Below are 24,791 nucleotides of genomic sequence, written 5' to 3' on the forward strand. Positions count from 1 at the left end.
TCTTCATCTGATGATGCATAACTGGAGTGGTTTCAAATAGGAAAAAAAAAGTTTAGCTATGTGCATGAAATAGGCCCCAGGCATTCTTTTATTTTTGACCTCAAATTACACTAATCTAAGAATAGAAAGATGACGCAAGGGTTTGTATCAGCAAGCTTACAGATGCAAGCTTACATGTATCAGCCTTTTGGTTGGCTCCTGTAAGATCACTAATGGAATACAAACTAACTTTTCATGATTCCATGACCAGATGTATTGATCCTGCTCACTGCCAACCTGTTTGAACTGGGAATTGCCAGGTCGATATTCGAAGCTCTTGCTTGTACTTAAAAATGGTGAAAACATTGAGATCATGCATTTGGGGTTTTACACTACTGTTAAAAATAATTTATTTTTTTAATTCAGCAAGATTGGTGAAAGTAAAGACATTTACATTGTTATATCTATTTAAAATAAATTCTGTTCTTTTGAAATTAATAATAATATTTCACAATATGACTGTTTTTACTGTATTTTTATCAAATAAATGCAGGTGAGCATCAGTGCATCATAAATGCAGTGAGCATACTTCTTTAAAAAAAATTCTTATCATTCAAAGAAAACTTTGACCTCTTTTAAACAAATACATTATCATAACATAATGCAGACAGCAGAAAAATCATATTGCCATAACGATATCCATACTGCACATTCAATTTTCTTGTACATTTAATTACACAAGTGACTGGATTTTAAATTTTCCAGTTCAAACCATTTTGCATTTTGACACACGCAGGTGGATTCATGTAATGTTAATGCAGCATAATAGCAATGCTGGATTGATTCAACCTGCAAAACCTGCTTCATCCTTCACTGGCAGTGAAGTGAGGAGACCACTGATGGTTTTGCATTACATCACCTGGTACCTTATTCTATGAGTTTCGCACTGACTGGATATAATCATATAATAACTATAAATAAATAAGAAATATAAGAAATTTCTGAATTGACAAAAAAAATGTTATGAATGACACAGTGAAACACAGTGAGGCTGAGTCAACTGTAATACCCTCTTAAAGTTAATTACTGAGATTAACTAGAGGTGAATTAAAAGGATTGTAGACCCAAAAATGAAAATTGCCATAATTTACTTACCCTCATCACTTTCTTTCTTCTGCAGAACACAAAAGAAAATATTTTGAAGAATTTCGGGGCTAAACGAAATTTGAAAGAATTTTGGGGACTGTATAAACCCCATTAACTTTCATTTTATATACAAAAACTGACATTTTTCAAAATATGTTTTTTGGTGTTCCACTAGCACACAACAAAGAAAATCATGCAGATTTTGGAATGACAAGAGTAAATTATGACAGAAATGTTTTAATTTGTGGGTGATTTTGTTTTGGTAACACTTTAGTGGGGAACATATTCGCTATCAACTATGACTTTTGCCTCAATAAACTCCTAATTTACTGCTTATTAATAGTTAGTAAGGTAGTTTTGTAGCATTTGAGATTAGGTATTGGGTAGAATTAAGGGATTTATAGAATGGTGTCATCATGCAGAATAAAGCATTAATATGTGCTTTATATGCCAATATCCTAGTATGCAGGCTAATAAGCAACTAGCCACAATGTGTAATTTTTCATTGCAAGAGGTCGCTTAGTCAAAACAAACGCATAGCTTGATGATGCCTTGATTCTGCAGAGCTTTTATTATGTCACAGACAACCATTTACACTTCTTCTGGTTGTGTATGTAGGGTACTGGAGCACTGTTTTATCATATTAGTTACATTTGAGTTGAAAGTTATGTTAATATATTGCTACTCTGAATGTTGGCTCGGCGGTTACTATAAGAGACTTTAATACAGCAAAATCCACTTGAACAAAGCAAAAAAAAAAAAGAGTTAAATTAACTTTACTCAGATAACATATGGTCACTCACTACATAGAGTTACAATAATCTGAATCAGTTTTAAATTAATTAATGAGATAATTAAGTGATTAAGTGATGATTGAGCATCATTGATGAACACCTGCTGTTAACAAGCAGAATCACTGAAGGACAGAGAAACATAAGAACTACAACTCTCTTTAGCCACAGCCTGAAATGAAAATGAAATCACCCGAAGATAAAAGAAGACAATACATCTCTGAAGACCAGCTTCACACATTACTAACCAGAATGACTTTATGTATTTTATAAATCTACAGAAGCTCTAAATGAGAATACTTTTTTTTTTTGATTTTGTTGAAAATGTTTTTATTTTTATTTTTTTATGTCACCATCATGGTGGTCAATGTTTTTTTGGTTGAACAGTTTGACAACTTTTTAATGTTAGTGTTTCTCTGGCTGCTGTAACTGAGTTTGCTATGGCAAGAAAAGCAAGAGAGATAATCAGATGTTGTTGGCTGCTCAATGATAAGAATATGATCATTTTGTAGTGACTTAATTCACTAATCTTATGACTGAGAATGAGCAATTTACTGTTAACTTTGTTTTATTGTGATTCTAAAAAATATCCAGCTCTATTTTAATCAGAAAAGCTGAATAAGTTTATTTATTTATTTTAAAAGTAAAAAATAAAAAAATAAATTGTGCATTAAACTCCTGTAAGTTTTCTCTTGTTGTTCTTACCATACAAACAGTTACAGCAGCCAAAGAAAAAATATGTTAAAAAAGTCCAACTTAAGCAAATACTGATTACCATAATGCCGACTACAAACTAAACTATTTTTTCAATAAATCATCAACATCTAAACCTTTGTTGATTCTCAATAAGAGGTTCTGTACATGTATAACAGACAAAAAGTCAGTATGGTTAGTAATGTATTAAGCTTGTAATGCTGTTTGTGGAGTTGTTTAATCCTCCTCTGCTGAGATCTTCAGAGATGTAATCTCTTATTTTATCTTCAGTTGATTTCATCGAAGGCTGTGGCTGAATCTTTTGTAGATCTTGTCTTACTCTGTCCTTCAGTGATTCCGCTTGTTAACAGCAGATGTTCATAATTAATGTACAATCATCCCTTAATTAATCACTTAATTATCCCATTAACTTTAACACTGATTCAGATTTATTTTAACTCTATGTAGAGATGGACCATATGTACTCTGAGTAGAGTTCATTTAACTTTGGGGATTTTGTTCTGTAGCACACTGCAGTACGGTAGATTGATATTAAGCATGGTAAAACCTGGTACTCATGGTAAATCAAGAACACTAGATTTAAACAATAAGACTAACTGTGTTGAGCAATATAACAATGATTAGTCTGTCGATAAATGTATTCAAACGGTCCATGTTCTGGTTAAGATGGCTTTTTTTGTATTAAAACATTCTTGGAAATATTTGGGATAATGTAAGTATACAAATCAACAACAACAAAAAAAAAAACTATTCTAGTGTTTTTTAGAAATGTAATCCAAAAATCGTACATATTGTGCTTTTAATAGTGAGAATTGAACCCTAAAATAAAGTGTTACTGATTTTTTTCCTTCGATTTTCAGTAGCAAACCTTGCAGTATCATTTAGAGCCATAAAAGAATAGAAAAATTGTTCAAAAGAAAGAATGAACGTTCAAATAGCATTATCAATGTTTCCAAATATCTTGTTGTAAACTGGCTGCATTTGCCAGGTATTCTTCCACCCCCTCAAGTCTCCAAGTGTCCAAACACTTCAGACGCACCCTCAGGCTGAAAATAAAACATCCATTAGGAATGTATTAAGCTGAGCTGACATTATCCCTCCTCCTTTCATGGATGCAGAGAGTGGTGTTTGTTGACATACACACAAAATCAATTCTGAGCTTTGAAAACTAAAACAGCTCGAAAAAGGTTGAAAAACAAAGATTTAATAATGACTGAATTTCTTCCAGGCTAAAGCCGCAGATTTAGTTTGTAAAAGGGAAAACCAGCAGCCTGGTACCTTCATATGTTGCGTAATTATACCTGACAGGGTCTGATTCTGGAAGAGCTGAAATTACAGGCAGACGGCAGAGCCGCGTACAGCTGCCAGGGATCTCGCTTTTTCAGAAGTCTCATTTGAGGGAGTGCGGACGTAAATAACCTGAGGTTCATTCCCACTTCCTGTCGCTCTGTAGATCATCACCTCCCAGGGCGAGCAGCCTTTTTACCAGTCAATATAAACTAGGCATTTAGAGCATTACCGCCGTGCTAAACGAAACGGCTCATTTAGAGAACGAGAGAAGTAATCCAAAGAGTTGATTTCATAAAAAACACAGAAAATCCAGATGGTCTTCTGTCTAACATCAGCTTGTTTGTGCATTTCTTTGCGTACACTAATGCGAACTGCCATACTCATAGGAAGTATACGCATAAACACCCATTCATTTCAAAGCGAGGACATTGTGCTAGCATCATTTTGAGCTGCGCATTTGCAGATATTTATCTGACGTTCTTATCTTTTCACTCTCCTCTTGGTGACGGAGGGAGTGTCATTTCTCCCAGGGTGCCATCTCTCTCTCAGCCTTGGTGACATGAAATAGAGAATAAACTTCAGAATGAGAAACAAGAAGCTCCCTGGTGAGAGGAAGGCAATTACAGTCATGTCTGATGTGCCGCAAGACCCCATGAATAAGAAAAACAAATCAGTTTACAGAGTTGGAAATGGCTTAGAGAGATGTTTGAGGAAGGATGTCTAGTAGATTGGGAGACTGCTATGCAATTTTTATTATGTAAATGCACTATGAGAGAATGTGGAATTAGAGAACACTTGGTTTGATTTGGATTTAATACAAACACTCCCAGCATTCAACAGCATCTCGACTACAAAGAGTGAACCTACAAGGACGTACATGAGGGTATTGTGGCTGTTTGGTGTAAATCTGCAATCAAAGATTTACTGAAGTAAGCAAGCAAGTCTTGTGTGTTTTCTAAAAGCCTGATCCTTTAAGGCCAAAATACAAACACGTGTGAGTCAGCAAATTTCCGTACAGCTCAGTTTTAAAGTTAATTAAGACTCTTAAGCATCGCATCAATGAATAATTCCAATTTTCATTCTTAAAAAGCAAGCCAAAGACTCTTGAAGCTCGAATGCTAAGCTAATGTTAAAATCATGAGCCACCCATGTTCTTCTAAACAGCTTCATGAAAGCTTCGTTAGCTGTAGCTTTCATGCTACTTGGGACGCAGAGGCAAACCTTGTCTTAATGCGAAAACCTGCATAGAGGAAAGGGAAAAAAGCCATTTTGACTAAGAGAGAAACAGATTAATAAAGCTGGCAGTAGAAAGCAATTCTTCCACATTTGATCTTGTTATCTGTTTTACATTATTTCCCAAGGGTATGCTGCACCTCGCTGATATACAGCTCTGCGCAAATAATCAATTAAGCCAGCAGATTCTACAGCTTTCTGCTCTTGCTTTGTGTCAGAGCTTCAGCCACTTAAATAGATTTTTCTCCTCAACAAAAGGGCTGAAAGCAGAAAAGAGTACCAGCTTCAGACGATAAGAAACACTGCCTCTAGATGAACACTGTGGGTCTCAGCTCTGTGAATGAACTTTTTTTTGTCAATTAAATTAATTTCTTTGTGTTAATCAATTTGTGCACTGCAACCGTGTTTATTGAAATGTGCCATCAGGCTTGTATAAAATAAAATAAAATAAAATCAATCAAATTCAATTAAATAAAAAAATGAATATTATACAAAAGCATTGATTAATAATTGTATTAGTAGTTGTACATGAACAAATGGAAGTAAAAGCTATAATTATGATTATAGTTCACTGTTAACCCACACATTAATAAATTAAAATAATGATAACTAATAAACAGAGCATAGTAGTACAAGGCCAAATTTCTATTTTGATAATTAAAGTTTGCAAACTGATCTAAATGTATATTCTGTAAATTGCAATGCATGAACAAAATAAATTATAATGTAATGACTGGCCCTATACACGACATACACATTAAAGGGTTAGTTCACCCAAAAATGAAAATTCTCTCATGAATTACTGACCCTTATGTCGTTCGACACCCGTCAGACCTCCGTTCATCTTCGGAACACAAATGAAGATATTTTTGTTGAAATCCGATGGCTCAGACAGGCCTTCATTGACACCAATGTCATTTCCTCTCTCAAGACCCATAAAAGGCACTGAAGACGTCGTTACAAAGCCCATCTCACTACAGTGGCTCTACAATCATTTTATGAAGCAACGAGAACAGTTTTTGTGTGCAAAAAAACCTAAATAACGAAATAGAGTGATGGGCCGATTCCAAAATAAAGTTTCGAATGGTTATAAATCAGCGTAGCGATTCAGGATTCGGAATCATCATGAATAACGGTTCCTTTTTTTTTTTTTTTTGAAATTGGCCCATCACTATATAAGTCGTTTTAAATTAAAAAAATTGTGGACAAAAACTATTCTCGTCGCTTCATAAAATGATTGTAGAGCCACTGTAGTGAGATGGGCTTTGTAACGACGTCTTTAGTGCCTTTTATGGGTCTTGAGAGAGGAAATGACATTGGTGTCAATGAAGGCCTGTCTGAGCCATCGAATTTCAACAAAAATATCTTCATTTGTGTTCCGAAGATGAACGGAGGTCTTACGGGTGTCAAACAACATTAGGGTAAGTAATTAATGAGAGAATTTTCATTTTTGGGTGAACTAACCATTTAATAAAATGGAAAACTAGCAGCCTAATGGTTAAAAATCTTGAATGCTTACGTACAAGCTGCATGTTAAAGTAGTCGCACCTAGCCTATAGTTAATCAGTGTAAAGTGCCAAAGCCTAATAAAGTTTATCCTAATAAAGTTTGGCTATGAAATGTGTTTTTAGACCATCTGACGAAAACATATGAAGTGACCAATGATAGTTTGTTAGCATACTTGCTAACAGTGACGTGCACAGACCTCCACGGGGGTAGGGGCAATCATGTTCCATGTGGGGGTGGGGAGTGTTCCCCGCAGTAAGAATCTCGTCCCTGGGGTGTTGGTTCCACTAATCTAGTAAACTTTGGTCAAATCAATTTGCTTTGTAATAATAAAAAAGGTATCATGTATTCAGAATTTGGTTAAACATCTGGTAAAAAAAATTAGTTTGTTAAAAAAAAAATCTGTTAATTAACTAAATGGCTGATATACAAAATGGCTGATATACAGAAAAAAAAAATCCCATCTTATTTAGCAATATGTCAGCATGCTTTTATCATGGAGCACTAACAGATTACATTTTCGCTTCTATGACTTCTGGTAAACCTTTTAAGGTTATGCCAGTGTTTGCACGCTGCTGAAAGGACACCTCCTGACATCGGTTTTGCTCAACACATTCTAAAGGCATAATAAGATGGTTCACTGGAGAGGTCGCAGGCTTGTAACAGCAGAATCTTCAATAGAACATTGTTCAACTGCTGACACTGTAAGACACAAAACACACTCAGAGAGTCACACATATGCACATTTCCCCCTTTCTTTCTTGTAGACAAAAAGTATCCAGTCATAGTTATTGCTAAACCCTGCTTAGTTAAAATAATTCTTGTTTGTTCCTTCACAGCGGGCTGGGAAATCTGAAGTGGGATTTCTGTTTCTGTTAGAACGCCGTGCAAGTGACAATTCGTAAACACAGTGTGGACTTTTGGTGAAGCAACTGAAGACAACACAAAGAAGGATCTCTTTCCTCACATCTGGGTCTCAAACTTTCCTCTGAAGCAGCTGACATATCTCAGTGTTGCATGAAGTTTCATACTTAAACATTTCTGTGAGATAAAAAGAAGATATTTGTTTATATCCTCTTCCCAAGTCTTGGTGGCGGCCTATTTTTAGAGACTGCATGGAAGCCATGGTGGTGGTTTACTGTGAGGATCTGCCGAATGTCTCTATGTTTTGATGTATGAATAAATCCAGCAACCCCGCTTGGATTTGGGCGCAGTCCAGGCTGCAGCAGGCACCAGCTGTACAGGTGGCTTAGCTTCAGGTTGGAAGCTGTGTGAAGAGCTGAACTGATGCTGAATACAAAGCATATTCTATAATGGCTTACATATGCCAGTTTCCGTGATTGCAACAATAAGGGAGCCAAACATGCTAGAATAGAAAATAATTTCACTTCTGAGCAAAAGGGAGAGATTGCGTGATTCATTATTCCCTTTCCATTGCATTATAAGCTTTTTGCTTCTCAAAAAAATAGAAATACATTTTTCAAGAAATAAATGTTACGAAAATTTGCATAATTGTATTCATATTTCATACATTTAAACTGATACTTTTTAGGAACCCTCTAAAAGCGTACCACAGATCTTTAGTGAGCCGGGTCATCGTTCACTACCCTCAACCTTCTTAGTATTTGTCAATAATTCAAAACAATATTATAAGAAAAAAATTACAAAATCATAAAAGCCTGTTTTTCCTTTAAAGGGGGGGTGAAATGCTGTTTCATGCATACTGAGCTTTTTACACCTTTAAAGACTTGGATTCCCATCCTAAACATAGACAAAGTTTCAAAAACTAATGTTGGACGTTTGATGGAGTATTTCTGTGTCAAAAATACTCCTTCCGGTTTCTCACAAGTTTCGGCGAGTTTTTTTCGAGTATGGGTCTATTTGACGTTAATAAGAGCGGAAGGTCCTTGTATGGGCCGTACGGGCTCTTCTCCCGGTAGGGTGCGCTGGGTGACTAGAGCACGCTGTAAACAGTCTCTCAGCTGCAGATCCAGTCGTCCGTGAACGGCGCCGCGCTCCACTTTATTCCTATGGGTGACGTCGAGCGACTTCAACGCTTCAGCACAGCATTCCGGGAAGGCAGCGCTGCATTTGAACCGATTTGAACGCAGAAATGACGGGAAGCTTGACAACATCGTTTCAGTTGCGTCTCAAAATGGATTTACACGCCACTGCTGTCACAGGACTTTACCAAATCATACCAAAGAAGTGTGTTTCTGACGGAGCGGTCCCAGCAATAAAGCTTCGACGGTGAGTTAACTTAAACTGCTTCTAATGTCTCTGCTATTGGCTACCGTCGCATGAGTAAACATCAGTAAACGACACGATCGCGTGCTTCGTCATTCAAATGCGCTAACGGTTACTCCATTGTTGTTCTGTGTATAACGTTACAGTATGCTTGCTACTTCTAAGGTCTAGTCGCATACAATAGTCCATAAACCGAATCATGTCCTCATACACTGCGAGTAAACACACAGAAATGTGGAGAGGCCATTAAATACAGTAACTTACATACCACAGAGACGGACGTCCTGCTGTTGCCGTTTCTCCTGTTCAATTTATTTCTCCCTCAGATTTGATTGTGGATCATTATCTGTATTAGCTGAGATAGATGGGTTTCTCCACGCTTGAGGACGTCATCGCTTTGCGCGCTTGTCATTCTTTAGCTCCGCCCACACGATACGCCTCCAGGCGCTCGGTTTTTTCCGGAAAGACTCGGTACAGCCTATATTTCTTTTATAAATATGATAAAACTAAAGACTTTTCGGAGATATGAAGGATGCAATACTACTCTATAGGTACTCAAGATTGACATGAGATTGACTGAAACTGAGTGTTTCACCCCCCCTTTAATTTTTTGTACAAAATTGTAAAGGGTCACTAACGAGGAGGGTAAGACTTTTTTTTCTGCACAGCAATAATTGAATCTTTGATGACTGAATAAGTGCAATTCACCTTTATTCCACAAGGTGGAAATGTCTGATACGCAATGATGAAGTTATGCTTCACTTATAGTTAAAGCTGCACTATACAACTTTCTGTCCACTAGAGGGCGCCTATTCAAAACAAAGGTGTAGTTTGATGACACCAAGTTTGAGCGCAGTATCTTGGGACATGTGGTCTTCACCTCAAAGCCGGTGGAAAATAGGACTCGGGCAGAAATCATGTTCTTGGATGCGGTTATTAACCTTACTGTAGTATGAAGCAGAGCAGAACCGAGTGTTGTGGCAGTGTTGAGCAGTATTTCCGCTTTTCCGGTCATGAGGTAAAGCACCTCTGTTTATCATATTAGATACATTTAAGTGTGTTTAAAACAACGTTACTCTGTGCGTTCGCTCGGCGCTGCTGTGACATGTTCACACTGCTTAGAGAAAAGCGCTTCTGCCAAATAAAGATAGAACGCAGATATGACGCGATTAGCATGCGACTCGCTCAAACGCTATGCTGAAAAGTCCTGGGTCCTTGGTAGGGCTGGACGATATGGCCAAAATTTATATCACGATATATTTCTTAATTTTGGTCGATACGATATAATTTCGATATCGATATGAACTATATAAAAGCTTTAGAAAAACTACCAAGAACTGCCACAAAGGATTTCTGTACCAACAAACTTCTGAAAAATTAATTTGTCAAGTCTATGAAACCTCATCCTATAAAACTATAAAAAAAATTGAAATAAAACCGGTACAAATAAATTAATGTTCACCTTTTATTTGTATTTAGCCTTTATACGAACAAGAAATGTGAAATCACCGTCAAATAAGCATAAGACTCACTTCGCAGACGCAGTTTATTGAGCATTTTCGTTTAAGTTTTAAATTTCAGTGAAGAACGATTCATAGCGCTATATTCTCCTTTTATGCAAAACTATAGACCTTTATCTACTGATGCACAAAAAATAAATAAAAGAAGACTCAATTCAGTTGCCTATTTGTGCTCTGTTTGAGATGAGTGCACGCTGCTTTTTGCAAGGCTTTAAACACGAGCAAATGATACGATTTTCGTGAAGCCATGTCTGACCGTCTTTCACAAGCTTTGAAAGGTAATTTAAACGAGAATAAACGCGTTGGTGTTAATAGGTTAATACATGACATTGTGTGCCAATGTGGAAAGTATTAAAACAAATGTGCCACTTGCCTCTTACATAAATAGTCTACATGGATTATTTTTAACGCTTGGCATCGTATTGTTAGACATTAGATTGATGCATCTATGTCGATGTATTGTTACACCCCTAGTCGGCACCTCTCCGGCACATTTTGCAGCACACTGAAACCTGAAGTTTAATATGGCTAATATGGCCCGTGCGAATCGGCCATGTCTGTAATTTGTAAAGTAAAATCTCCCCCGCAAATTAGCCTACCTACCATATTTCGCCGAACACCGAGGTCCTGTGATAACATTAGTCCCGTGCGAATCGACATCTCTGTGATTTGGCCAGGATTAGGCGGATTGTATATACTTTTTGCAAGCTTTTTTTCTTCCTGTGAGCATTTCTATCTTTATCTTTCACGAAGAATAAAGTCTGCATTCATAATGCGCACCGTTATGAATCCCCGTGCAGCCGCGCCCACACGGATTATACTTTCACTTTAGAATGAGTATCAATTTGAGAGTAATCTGATTGAATGGTGTGTTTAATATTAACATCAATACTGTTCTTAATGAAAAACATAACAGAACAGTATTGTACAATGACAATCTTGTTTAAATAGGCGCTTTTACATTTAGTTTTGAAACTGAATCTTCCGCCGTATATTGTCAGCTTCTCCTCGTGATAAATGAAATCTGATTCCTGCCGACTGAACGAAATTATATTTATTTATTAGGCTACTGTAAAATAATCAAAACGATATGGATGCCTGTTTATGATTTCATACAGCTAACTATAACGAAGACTTGACATCATATCCGGGAGAAGTCAGTAAATTCGAGTAAAATCACAGGCTTTGCTTATCCCGTGCGAATGCGCCACGCAAAACTCAGATGTGGAGGAGTCATTTCTAAATCACAGAGGTCCCTAGATAATACTAATCCCGTGCGAATAGTGCTTTAGATAGACAAACCACTTCCACGCCACTAAAGAAAGTTAGTCTTTCTTCTTATCAACTATTTCTTTCTCCTTACTTGTGGAAGCTCGTTCAGTCACATTTGTGTTGCGGTCAGGGAAACTCTCTTTGTAGCTAAAACGTGCCGCGTTGGATCTATCAGCCTACTACTGCTGAGCACTGGCTGCGTGTCCGTGGTGTACGTCATCACGCAAGAAGCCAATCGTGTTCTGCTCTTTCTGATGGCATGCGCCCTGAACGTCAGTCATATCGAAATATCGGAAATGTGTTTAAAAATCATATCACCGTTATTGAAAAAAATTATATCGCGATATATATTGATATTGAATTATTGTCCAGCCCTAGTCCTTGGTTAAAATAGCAATTTTCTCACAATTTACAAATAGTTGGAAACATTTGGGATATTGTAAGTACTCAACTGAACAAAATATATAACACTGGCCTAGTGGTTTTTGGATATTTTACTACAAAAATACTACATAGTGCACCTTTAAAGATGCAGGCAGAAAACAAAAGAATAGTTATCGTCAGCAAAACTTGAAATGGCTCCGAGTTTTACTGTGGAGCAAGAAATGGACACAATCAAATATTAGCGTCACTGTCACTGGATGTGGATCTGGTAAAGAAGCTGTCAGCGATCAAAATATTGATTTAAAAAATTTAGAAAATCATATTTTTGAGAATATATCCGAATATGAGCCAGATGTTGAATGTACTGGGAAATGAGCTCTGACAATGACAGTGATGGCATAAAACATCTGCTCAAACTGAACCTTTAAAAGCGGCAAAAGGTAATATATGTTAAAAATATTTTTTTCAATACGTTTTATGTTATTCTTCTGTAATTGTTACTCGAGTCTAATATCAGGAAAGTTTGATATTATCACAACAAGTAGACAGCCATCTGCGTTAGATATAGATCCGGGTCGCTAAAGACCCGAATATGTAATAATGATTGGTGAAACATTCATGCCTTTTAAGGCTTAAATATGTATTTTATTATAAATATACTTCATGTAGTTACAGTACACACTGTTCTTGGTCCCCCTCGGTAGAAATTGCATTCTGGGGGCCCTAAAGTACGATTGAAAAGGGCTCTTTCATAATAACAGTGCACGCCACTGTTTTAATGTATTATGACACTCATAAACACATATTTACCTATGGGTGGCTAATGAATATGAAGTCTCCTGTATTCACAGGAAGTAGCTTACTTCTGTGTTGAAAAACAAGGTGGAAAAGGCAGCATAAAAGCAGCTTTTGTGTTGTGAGCATACACTGTAAAAAATTATATGTTCAATAAGTTATGACAACATATGTTTTTTCATTGTTTTAACTCATCAAAATAAGTTAAGAAATGTTAAACTTGTTTTTATTAGTTATTCAAGATGTAACTGATTTTTTAAAGTCAGTTTAACATAATTTAAGTTGAAATAACTTAAACATCTAAGTCGATTGTACTGCAAAAGTTCAAAATTTGCCTTTTTTTTACAGTGTAGCTGCAATGCTTTAAAATGCTGTACATTTCTGGAACTGAGCCCCTGACTTTGCATAAGTTGGCAATATGTGCAAACCGTTCTGGTCTACGTTGTCTGACATTCACACATTTTTAAAATCACAGTATGGCTTCTTGCTTAATATGAGTGACTAATGCTTACTCGAATCTCTACCTCTCTGTGCCTTTAGTTATGTGGTGCATCTTACAAGGTTAGCCTGTTGAGCGAGGCTCTGTCATTGCCGTAAGGCAGAATTTTACCTTTAAGGTCAGTCGAAGACACGGAGGCCTTTGAAATTCTATCAGCAGAGAGTGTAATGAGGAAGAGAGGCATGAGAAATGATTCATGTGCGAGCGAGCCTCTCACAGGCGCCTCTTAGCAGTTAGCACTTTGACCCAGATTATAGCACCAAACCAAACCTCAAAGGGGAGCTCTAGAGATGGACCTCAGCGATATGACTTCACCGTTACCACTATAAAAAGCACAAATACACAGTACAATCTTTCTTATTCTTTTGTACAATATTATCATTTTCTTTTACCCGCTTCCACTTTCTTCCTTGTCTTCCTTGCTTCCATTTTTCTCAAGCACACTTAAACAAAACTGCAAGGTTTCTCCTTTCCCTTAAACATAAAAGATCCTGGCCACTAAAAACAGCATGTGTGTGGTAATATAATTCCAGTTGACGTTTGCACGGCTATTATTAATAAAGCTCACCTTTAGACCTTTGGACCAAACAAATCCTCAGTAAACTCCACAGGTGTCATGAAGGCTGCAGAAACGGAGATTAACTTACTTTTGCTGAGTGCTTGGCAAAAGCCGGCTCAATTATAGTTATGTCATGATGACAACTTTCTGAGCATTTGGCATGGCAGTGTTAATTTTGACTGTAAATTTTGATTTAGTTTTATTATAGTGTTTTAAATAAATGCCATTTAGTTTTAGTCATATTTTAGTCACCTGAATTGTTTTTAGTTTTAGTTGACTAAACATTTTAAGATTTTAGTCGACTAAAATCTGGTTTAGTTCAATTATAATGCATTCATTGAGCATTAATCAATTAATCAATCAATCAACTTTATTTATATAGCGTTTTTACAATGACGATTGTTTCAAAAGCAGCTTCACAGTGTTAAACAGGACAATATTGCAACAAAATTTAATTTGGCTGTACAGTCGTTCCAGAGAAAACAGTGATGTTATCAGCTCATTTCAATTTATCATACATCGACAATGTTGGCAGATCAGTATTATAGTTTATAGAATTAAATAAGACATAAACAATTCATTTTATTTGTATATTTAGTTGAATAACTTAGATCATAATTTTAGTGTCCCCAACTGAGCAAGCCAAGCCAAAGGCGACAGTGGTAAGGAACCAAAACTCCATCAGGGCATGATGGAGAAAAATAAACCTTGGGAGAAACCAGACTCAGTCGGGGTGCCAGTTCTCCTCTGGTCTATTATCAAACAGTGTATGATTATTATTCTGGCAACCTTACAGATCAGAAATCATATTAGATTGGAATATTCAAAGTTTCTGGGTATCACGCAAGAGACGGGTTTATTTAGGATGGTGCGTCGATTACACAAGAGTATGAATACTTGAAGGAACGCAGTCATCGCGCCAGAGACGGGTTTATTGAGGATGACTATCCCTATTAGTTAGTCTATTACACAGGACATCAGACGTTTTTAATGTTGTCAAAAATGACAGTAGAATTTTTTTCATAGTTTTTGTAATCCAAAACTGTTTTTTTTCGTAATCTCGTTTTCGTAAGTAAAAAAGGTTGTTGACGATAATTTTGACAAAAATTATTCGCCAACGAAATGAACACTGTGGCATGGTTATGAATATGACAGTGTTGATATATTTGGTATTGGCTGAATAGATCTGCTTCGCTGCTGCTGTTATTTCTGCTGCAAATACGGGACTTGCTACTGAGCAAGTAAGACATGCTGCTACTGATGTACAATATAAAATACATGAATTACCCTTAGATTTATGCAGGTGGAGCTGGGGAAGGTGGAGGGTTTCTGAAAGCATGCTGCACTGCTACACAAATGCTGACCAAGTATTTGAGGGTTTAGCAGCAAGCTCATTGGCTACTGATAGGGCAGGAACCAATCAGCTGCCTGTGCCCTATAATAATGTGATTGCAAGCAGATTGAGTTAAGGACCTATCAGCCTGCATCATCTAGGCTATGGTCATTGTCAAAATTCAATTATTTGTGCATCCGATTGGAATCTGATCTCAAATTATTGACATCCACACTGTGTATCGCAATTGTTCAGATCCGATTTGTGTCCATTTAGTTTTCCAAAATGTTTTCTTTTTTACAACATGACATTGTATTATGAGGCAGCAGCAGAACCGTAGGAGGCTGGTATGGGCGGTTTTGTTCCGCGCTGTCATATCCACCAGTTTCAAAACATGTCTCCTTTATATTGTAATTTTCTACTTGTCTGCATTTTTGCAACTACCCAATCTTGTTTCTGCAGCGACTTTCAGCATGTTTCCTATAACAACGTCTGACATTTACATTTTACATGGCTTGAGAAAGTTACATCAACCACGCAATATACGATCAAAGAGGTCAGACTGAAATGGATTTCCAGAAATGGAGAATCCACAAATTAATGTACCTCGAAACGGATTTATAAAAATCACATTTCATCGGATTTGGACAGACAGTCTGCCCTAGAGTTTTATGATTGCATATCATAATTCGAACTAAAGTAGTTACATTTATATAAAAAAATTAATCCACTTAGGCTGATTTCTCACATGAATGAACCCATATTACATGTCACACTTTAACACCCAAATGTATCTGTTGGGCAGTGGTGGAGGAAGTACTGAATCTCAGTTCTTAAGTAAAAGTACAAATAACCAGAGTAATAACCAAATAACCAAATAATTATTATTATCCATTAAATATCCGAACAAACCCTTAATCTTGAGCCCTGAAACTGATCAGAAAATGTAACGAAACGTTGTAGAAATGTAGTGGAGTAGAAAGTAAAATATTTGCTGCAATATTTGAAATGTAACGAAGTAAAAGTAAAAAGTATGCACTATTGATTCTACTTAAGTAAAGTACAGATACGTGAAAAATGTACTTAAGTAAAGTAACGAAGTGTTTGTACTTCGTTACATTCCACCACTGCTGTTGGGCAATATTAAATTGTGATCACATTAGCAAAATTTCAGTGAAATCTATTGCCAATAGTGTAGCAAGCTCAGTTCATATAACACTTAAGGCATTTTTTTAGTTGGTCAGTGCAACGTATATGCTACTCCTTGCAAAATCTACTTGGGAAAATCTTTCACGTGGCATCCTATTAAAATGACTGGATTTTGCCTATGAGCAACGGAAAATGTGACCAACCCCCCAACCACCCTTATAAAAAAAGAGAATAAAATAATGATTTTGTACTGTTTTCTTTTGAGGAGCCATTGCCTTATTTGCTTCTTTATTTGCTACCATGTTGGTCATGGTAAATAATAAAAATCCAACATAAGTTATCATTCAAAGATCAGGTGATTTCTTTCTTTTCTGCTTTTTTTCCAGGCAGAAACAGCTTGACATCACATGATCCGTTGGCTCTATGGGGAGAATAACTGTGAAAGCCAAACCATTGTGCAAAACTTCCCTCCCTCTCCATTTATGAGAGAGGAATGGTGGGACAGCACTCTTTCCTAAAAGCTCTGTAAAAAGCCAAGGTGACCGCTGGGTCACAAGTGAGAAATGGGAAAATGGCTGTGGGGTTTGCATCCAGTAGCAGATAACATGAGAAAGCACTATCTCCTCTCAGCACATTTGTGAAGAAGAAAGTCCAATGCGTTCGAAACAGACACTGTTTCCTGCTCTCTGTCTCTCTTTCTGAAATGATAGACAGTTCATTGTTTATCTATTACAATAGATATTGTGCATCAAAGTCAAGAGAAATGCTCTTAAAAGGCTCAACAATGCTGTTTCTGCAAAAAGAAAGGTTGAAGTAGACCCTTACATTTTTTTACAAGCTTAACAAAAAGTCAAAAGCGAACGTGCTGTGTGTAAGCCAGCACTCTCATAAAAAACATTAATCTGAAGAAAACAAAAATTAAAGTGTTTGTGACATTTACAGATGCAGTAAACATCAGAGTAAAAAATATGACCATTAACCTGGAAATTGTTTAAACATTAAATGGAACTCTAACGAATAATGGACAGTTAGTTATTGTAAAACAAACCCTTTAAACCCTAACGCTCATAATACTTAATTGGTTTGAGTAGGACAAACTTAAATTAAACAGATAAGTTCAGTTAAAAGAATGTATGAGTATTTAGAACACAGCTTTACAGCATTGACATATTTCAAGTAAACTTGAATTGTATGAACCAATTTCCTTTCATTTAGACAAACTTACTTTAAAGGTGCACTATGCAGCTTTCCGTCCACTGGAGGGCGCCTATTCAAAACAAATGCATATTTTGATGACGCAAAGTGTGAGCGCAGCATCTTGGGAGATGTGGTCCTCTCATCACAGCCGGTGGAAAATAGGACTCGGGCAGAAATCACGTTCATGCATGTGGTTATTAACGTTACTGTAGTCTAAAGCAGAGCAGGACCGAGTGTTCTGGACCTGAGCACAGCTGCTGGAGCGATTGTTAAACAAATTCCCTCCTCGCGAATACCGGGACTTTTATTATGAAGGGACGGGAGAGAGTCGCCGGGCGCCTGCACAGATCCGCTCTTCCGGTTATGATTTTGAGGTAATGTAGCTCTGTTTATCATAATAGATACATTTAAGTGTGTTTAAAATGATGTTATGACTTTACTCCGTGCGTTCACTTGTTCACACTGCTAAGAGTAAAGCGCTCCTGCCAAATAAAAGCCGAAACCAAGGGTAGCACAGATATGACGCAATTGACAGGCGACTCCCTCAAATGCAATGCTGAAACGTCCCTGTCCTTAGTTAAAGGGATCCCATGGTGTTGAGACTTGTATGGCTTAATATAACATAAATGATGTCTCTTACTGAATTATGTAGTAGAAAACCCATGAAAGATCTACGTTATTTTAAAAATCGATTTTATATTTGGACCATGGGCGGCGCCATTTTGTTTGCGTTCTAGGTTGATGACGTAGAGTGGTTGAACTCCTCAATCAGCTGGCATTACCCGTAGCTATTTTTACCACAACGCAACTCGAAAATTGTTTCAGAGTTAAACAAAACCAATGAATTCCTTTGTAATTATACTTAAAACACACTCAAACATACATGTGCACACAAACTCACCTACACAAGTCACAAACAGATCGGCGGGCGCGCACACGACAGGCTCTGTCTCAATCGAGATGTTGGGCTGCTCAGTCTCCACGACAGGGGCTGCATCCGAAATCGACCCTATACCCTTAAATAGGGCATTATTTGAAGGGACGGACATTTGTAGTGTTGTCCGACACCATAGTGGACATGTTCGAGTGCAGTCATTCAGTCTCACGTTCCACCGCAATAACGAGTAAAGCCGATTTACAAACAGCTGTCCGACTTCACGCACTCAAACATACATGTGCACACAAACTCTCTCTCTCTCACACAGACTCACACACACCCCAACAGATCGGCGCGAACACACACACACACACACACACACACACACACACACCAACAGATCGGCGCGAACACACACACACCCCAACAGATCGGCGCGAACACACACACACACACGCACGCACTGCGCGCGCATACATAACCCTCAATCTATTCGTGTTGATATCCTGTTCAACACATCCTGTTCCCTAGATAGACTGTTGATAGTAGATTAACTATAATGCCTAATGTGACCAGCAGAGGGAAATATCTAGGTAGGACGATGGGATAAAGTAACGTGAGGAAGAGAGGCAGGATGTTTTGGTGATGATGCATGCGATTGAGACAGAGCAGTCAGGTGTGTGTGTGCGCGCCCGCCGATCTGTTTGTGACTTGTGTAGGTGAGTTTGTGTGCACATGTATGTTTGAGTGTGTTTTAAGTACAATTACAAAGCAATTCAATTGTTTTGTTTAACTCTGAAACAATTTTCGAGTTGCGTTGAGGTAAAAATAGCAACGGGTAATGCCAGCTGATTGAGGAGTTCAACCACTCTACGTCATCAACCTAGAACGCAAACAAAATGGCGCCGCCCATGGTCCAAATATAAAATCGATTTTTTAAATAACGTAGATCTTTCATGGGTTTTCTACCACATAATTCAGTAAGAGACATCATTTATGTTATATTAAGCCATACAAGTCTCAACACCATGGGATCCCTTTAAAATAGCAATTTTCTCACAATTTACAAATAGTTGGAAACTTCTGGGATATTGTAGGTACTCAACTGAACAAAATATATAACACCGGCCTAGTGGTTTTTGAATATTTTACTGCAAAAATACTACATAGTGCACCTTTAACTGAAACTGGGCTGGGATCTTTTTAAATGCTAAAATGTTTTTTGGTGTGTAAGATTAATGGTAAGGGAGATTTGGTAGTGATTATTAATGTTTTGTTATGCTAATTTAGAAGAGTTTCTGCGGGCTTTGGGAGTTACCATTATGACAAGTGGCGTTTAGTTTGAGATTAATCAAATGTTTTAAGTTGCAGTACTCATTAGGTAAGTGCTATAGGCTACCATGCTATTGTTAACCTGTTAGAAAATAAAAAAGTTAGCATTTTCTGAATTAGTTTCTTATAACTAGCAAAATATTTATTTTGATATAACCTCATAGCCTCTAAGTTAAATGTTTAAATCAGTGTTCTCAAATATTTCAAGTTAAGATTAAAGCAATTAACATACATGAGTACAAACTCAAAACGATAGTTCTGCTTACATAAAATTGGAAACACCATTTACTCAAAAATGTTATGTAACTAATTACCTCACATTTTTTGGAGTTAGCCCCACTTATTTGGGTTTACAGTGTTGTCAGGATATAGCACAGACAGACAGTGAGGAATAGAAGTGCTGCAACAATGCTATGTTTACTGAACTGACAACAGGATAAACACAGGCTGATGAGTACTGACCCCAGACACGGAGCTGGGTTACCAAATCAATGAATATGTAGACAAGAAAAATGATTTCATTTATAATGGCTGCAGTACCTGTATGTGAAGAAAAAAAATCTTCCAGTAAAAGAAAAAGAAAAGTTAATTAACGTACAAAACAATCAGCACAGCAAAAGATGAATATATTACAATAATATTAATACCAATGTCCTCTGAGTGGTTTTCAATATAATCAATGACTGATATGCAGTTATTTGCATATGTATGCTACAAGATTCCAAAAGTAGTGTCAGTTTGATTCAATAGTAAAAATCTGGAAATATCAGACTGCTGGGTGCTGCATTTGACCAATCATAATCGCAAGAGTTATAGAATGCAGAACTCTCATAAATAACCGAACTGTGACTGATTGTAATCCTAAATCAATAAAGGATAAACAATCATATTCTTTGTGAACACTCCATAGTTTAACTGTAAGAGATGTGTTATTGTATTGCACTACTACCATTTTCATTTTGCAGGTAAAATCTATGGAGGCTGAAATCATTAGCATAAAGTGGCTAATTAAAATGTAATTAGCATAAATCTGGACACAAATGGATAGGTAAAGTTCTTATTAGCTCAACCTTTTCAGCTGCTGAACCAACTGAACTGGTAAGAAAAACATCCTCATATCAAAGGGGGAATTCATTTAGTATTCATTTTCCACCAAATCTGTGAATTGACCTAGCTTTATGCAACATAATTATTCATACTAATCCATTACTTTTTATTATTTACATATTTTTTTTCTCTATTACTTATTTAAATGAGCTACACTAATGGTTTTTATTTAATTTAATTTTAATTGTGAGTGATGGAAATATAAGGAAATTAGAAATGATACAGAACGACTAGCAAACGGTTGATTTGTGCCATTTAACAAAACTAACAAGGAAAATTGGGGAAAACAAACTGCAATATAAATATTTCCACTGCTGTAGAAATATAAGCCTTATCTCCTTCAGCTTAGGGAGATGTTCATATGGAGCCAAATGAGGCTCTAAGCCATTTGTAACGCAATCAGTCCATAATTAACGAGCACAACTCTGTTCACTGACATTTATGCTTGTAGCTGTGCAGAATAACTCTCTGACTTCCACACAATAGTTAAGCCATTTATAGTTAAATTCCCCAGTCACACTTTAAAATTAACACCGTCACATCGCAACCTCACACAAAAAGACACGGTCATTACAAGGCAAGACTAGTCTGGTCTTAACACAACTTTCAACTGTAGCATAAATGGTCCAAACCTGGTGCTAAATAGGTTTTTGCTTTTAAATTTGCACATATAATAATTTTAATCGATCATTCAATGTTTGAAACGCATATATTGCAGAGAGGCTGAAATGGATGTATTGTCAACAATCTTCTGGTGAATTGTAACACATCGCAAGCTTCTTGAAAAAAAGAGAAAAGGATAAATAAACATTTCATAATAAACCTGCTGCTGTTGCTGCCTCTTCTTTTTGCTCGCAGTCTCTCTGTCGGCTTTGAAGTTTCCCAGCAAGCCTGAGGTGAAATAAAATGGCAAACTTTTTTTTCTTACTTAACAAAGGTAAACTTTCAGCGCAGTTTCAAACCACAGGAAGAGCTCAGGCTTGGCATCTTTCTGATGTTTAGCACACGCAGCACATGTTCCCCCGGTTGCTCTAAGAATCAATTTGATGCATAGTCTTCCACCCTTTCAGAACTGCTCTTCCAGATGATGGAATAGAAGAACAATGGCCTGTTCTATTGTGAGCACAACAGAATATTGAATCAGATAGCTGTAAAAGCAACGGTTCTTTCATTATTGATGATAACAGAAAGGAATTGGAAGGTGAAGATAACTGCTTGCATTTAGCTCTCACGCACAATACACATTCTTTATGATTCTTCCTCTCTAGCTTTCATTTCATATGTTCATATCCTTTAAGCTGCCATTGTCTTGAATTGTAGCATTTCATTTTTCCCCTCATGTTCACTTTAAATGTTAATCAGGGTTTCTTAGGATTTTTTTGTTTTATGTGACCCCTTTCCAAGCCTAGAAATCTGGACACAACTGGCAGCAAATCTAATCTGCCCACGAGTGTCGTCTAGTAACTCTCAATACACTTCTGAGCTGTAAACGCCAAACTCTAGACAGGCCAATCACATTGTGTATAGAGTTGGTGGGCGGGGCTTAACATAATGACGGCTGAGTTGCGCTTGCGTGCTTCTTCTAGTAAACGCAGAAACTGGCGAACGGTGGTCTTTCAAATCAGCTTTTTGGAGTTAAGCTTTTCTCTGAGAAAAGAACAAAGAACGGCACTGAAGTCGTTCTCAGGAAGGGAAGATGTGTTCTGAGTTTTGCCGACCGGATACGGCGAAAGTTTAATCTTTCAACTAGCTCTGGTTGGTTGTAGCACTATACAATTGCGTGCACGCCGTGCAGAGGGAGTCTGAAAGACAACCGTTTATCCCGCCCCTTGGATTGAGCTGTCAATGGTGAGTTTCCAGACCAAACATCTTTTTCGTGGGTCAGGCTACCACTTTCCATTATGATTATTAAAACTAAGCAGGATATTTTTAAATATTTTTACTCTTCACTCAAAATTCGAAGGAATATTAAATAATTGATTGTTCAAATATTCAATTAAAATATGTAATTATAATTAAATTTAATGGAATTTTACTATTAATTAAAAAATGCGTAACTCATTTTGTGATTGCAGGGAAATAATCTTTTGAATAAGTCAGTGCCATTGTAAAGTTGCATTGTAATGACAACATGAGATGCTGGTTTGCTGGTCCCCAACATGGGATGCTGGTTTGCTGGTCCCCAACATGAGATGTTGGTTTGCTGGTCCCCAACATGAGATGTTGGTTTGCTGGTCCCCAACATGGGATGCTGGTTTGCTGGTCCCCAACATGAGATGTTGGTTTGCTGGTCCCCAACATGAGATGTTGGTTTGCTGGTCTCCAACATGAGATGCTGGTTTGCTGGTCCCCAACATGAGATGCTGGTTTGCTGGTCCCCAACATGAGATGTTGGTTTGCTGGTCCCCAACATGAGATGCTGGTTTGCTGGTCTCAAACATGAGATGTTGGTTTGCTGGTCCCCAACATGAGATGTTGGTTTGCTGATCCCCAACATGAGATGTTGGTTTGCTGGTCCCCAACATGAGATGTTGGTTTGCTGATCCCCAACATGAGATGTTGGTTTGCTGATCCCCAACATGAGATGTTGGTTTGCTGATCCCCAACATGAGATGTTGGTTTGCTGGTCCCCAACATGAGATGTTGGTTTGCTGATCCCCAACATGAGATGTTGGTTTGCTGGTCCCCAACATGAGATGCTGGTTTGCTGGTCCCCAACATGAGATGCTGGTTTGCTGGTCTCAAACATGAGATGCTGGTTTGCTGGTCTCCAGCATGAGATGTTGAAATATTAAAATATATAAAATGGGATTATACTAAATTTTATTATATATTTTTCACTTTCTTACAAAAACTTGCTGACAAATGGGTAAAACCTGGTTTGAAGGATATTGGAAAAGTATAAAGATAAAAAAAATACAATTAAATAGTATTCGGCTGCACTGTGATGCTTAAATAGAATCGTTTAATATATCATCTAATGATTCCCATTTTATATATGCCTAATAAGATTTGATACATAAATATTGTTACACTCTATTGATATTTGGGTGGGTGTCTTTTTTTGTTGTTTTTTTGCTCAGAAAAATATAAGATTAAACAGGACACATTCTAATGTACAGGAAGAAAAACTAAATTTACAGCTGCATTACACCATTTTTTAAATGCTTGAAACCCCCCTTTTCTCTTTGACTCATGTATACTTTTGGGATCAGTGACTGACAGCTGGATTTAGGGTGTTCTTTAATTGATTGATGGACAAAGAAATAACCCGTGACTGTATGCTATTCTAGCTTGTAACTCTTTAAAAGAGCCAGGAAATATTCTTTTTCAAGATATGTCCCCTTTAAATATCCCAGAATAACAACCCGCACTGGCTCTGTCTCGAGGTGAAGCCCACCATAGTTCAAGATGGAAGTTAAGGAGGCCCAGACTTTAGGGAGCAGCAGCAGAGCTCCTGTATTACACATTCTGCTTGTACCCTCACAGCAGCCCAGATCCACCTTTGGCTAATTTCCCACAATTTCCAAGCTTCCTGAAAATGAATATGCATTACTTCTGCAGTGAATCCATTTGCACGGCAGAATAATAATGAAGAAAAAGTGCTCTCAAAAATGCAATTAATCTTATGTAAAACGCCTGCTCAATGCCTCTAATTAGATGCCATTTTAATAACTGCGTATGTTGTACAAGAAAGACAGTTTAGCAAAGGTGGTAAACACCATTGTTCATTTGTTTGATGACATAAAAGCAAAAGTAAATAGATTTTTGTTTGCTGGAATATAACCAATTACTTATTTATCTGAAATGAACCCTCTAGAAATACTGCACATGTTAAAACATGATAAAACCCACACAAAA

At 37.1% G+C, this 24,791-nt stretch overlaps 1 protein-coding gene across 5 annotated transcripts in view; it reads right to left on the reverse strand.

The window, feature by feature from the left end:
* Positions 1–24,791, reverse strand: part of mgat4c (mgat4 family member C) — a 209,790-nt gene that overhangs the window by 9,453 nt on the left and 175,546 nt on the right. Inside the window, exon 3 of one of the 5 annotated variants that reach the window (XM_067420365.1) lies at positions 21,754–21,821. The exons of the other annotated variants lie outside the window; for them this stretch is intronic. The gene's annotated coding sequence lies outside the window, so the exon portion shown is untranslated. The remainder of the gene's footprint in view (positions 1–21,753; positions 21,822–24,791) is intronic. 5 annotated transcript variants of the gene reach the window in all.

This window comes from Pseudorasbora parva, chromosome 16 (genome assembly GCF_024679245.1).
Source record: "Pseudorasbora parva isolate DD20220531a chromosome 16, ASM2467924v1, whole genome shotgun sequence".
NCBI lineage: Eukaryota > Metazoa > Chordata > Actinopteri > Cypriniformes > Gobionidae > Pseudorasbora > Pseudorasbora parva.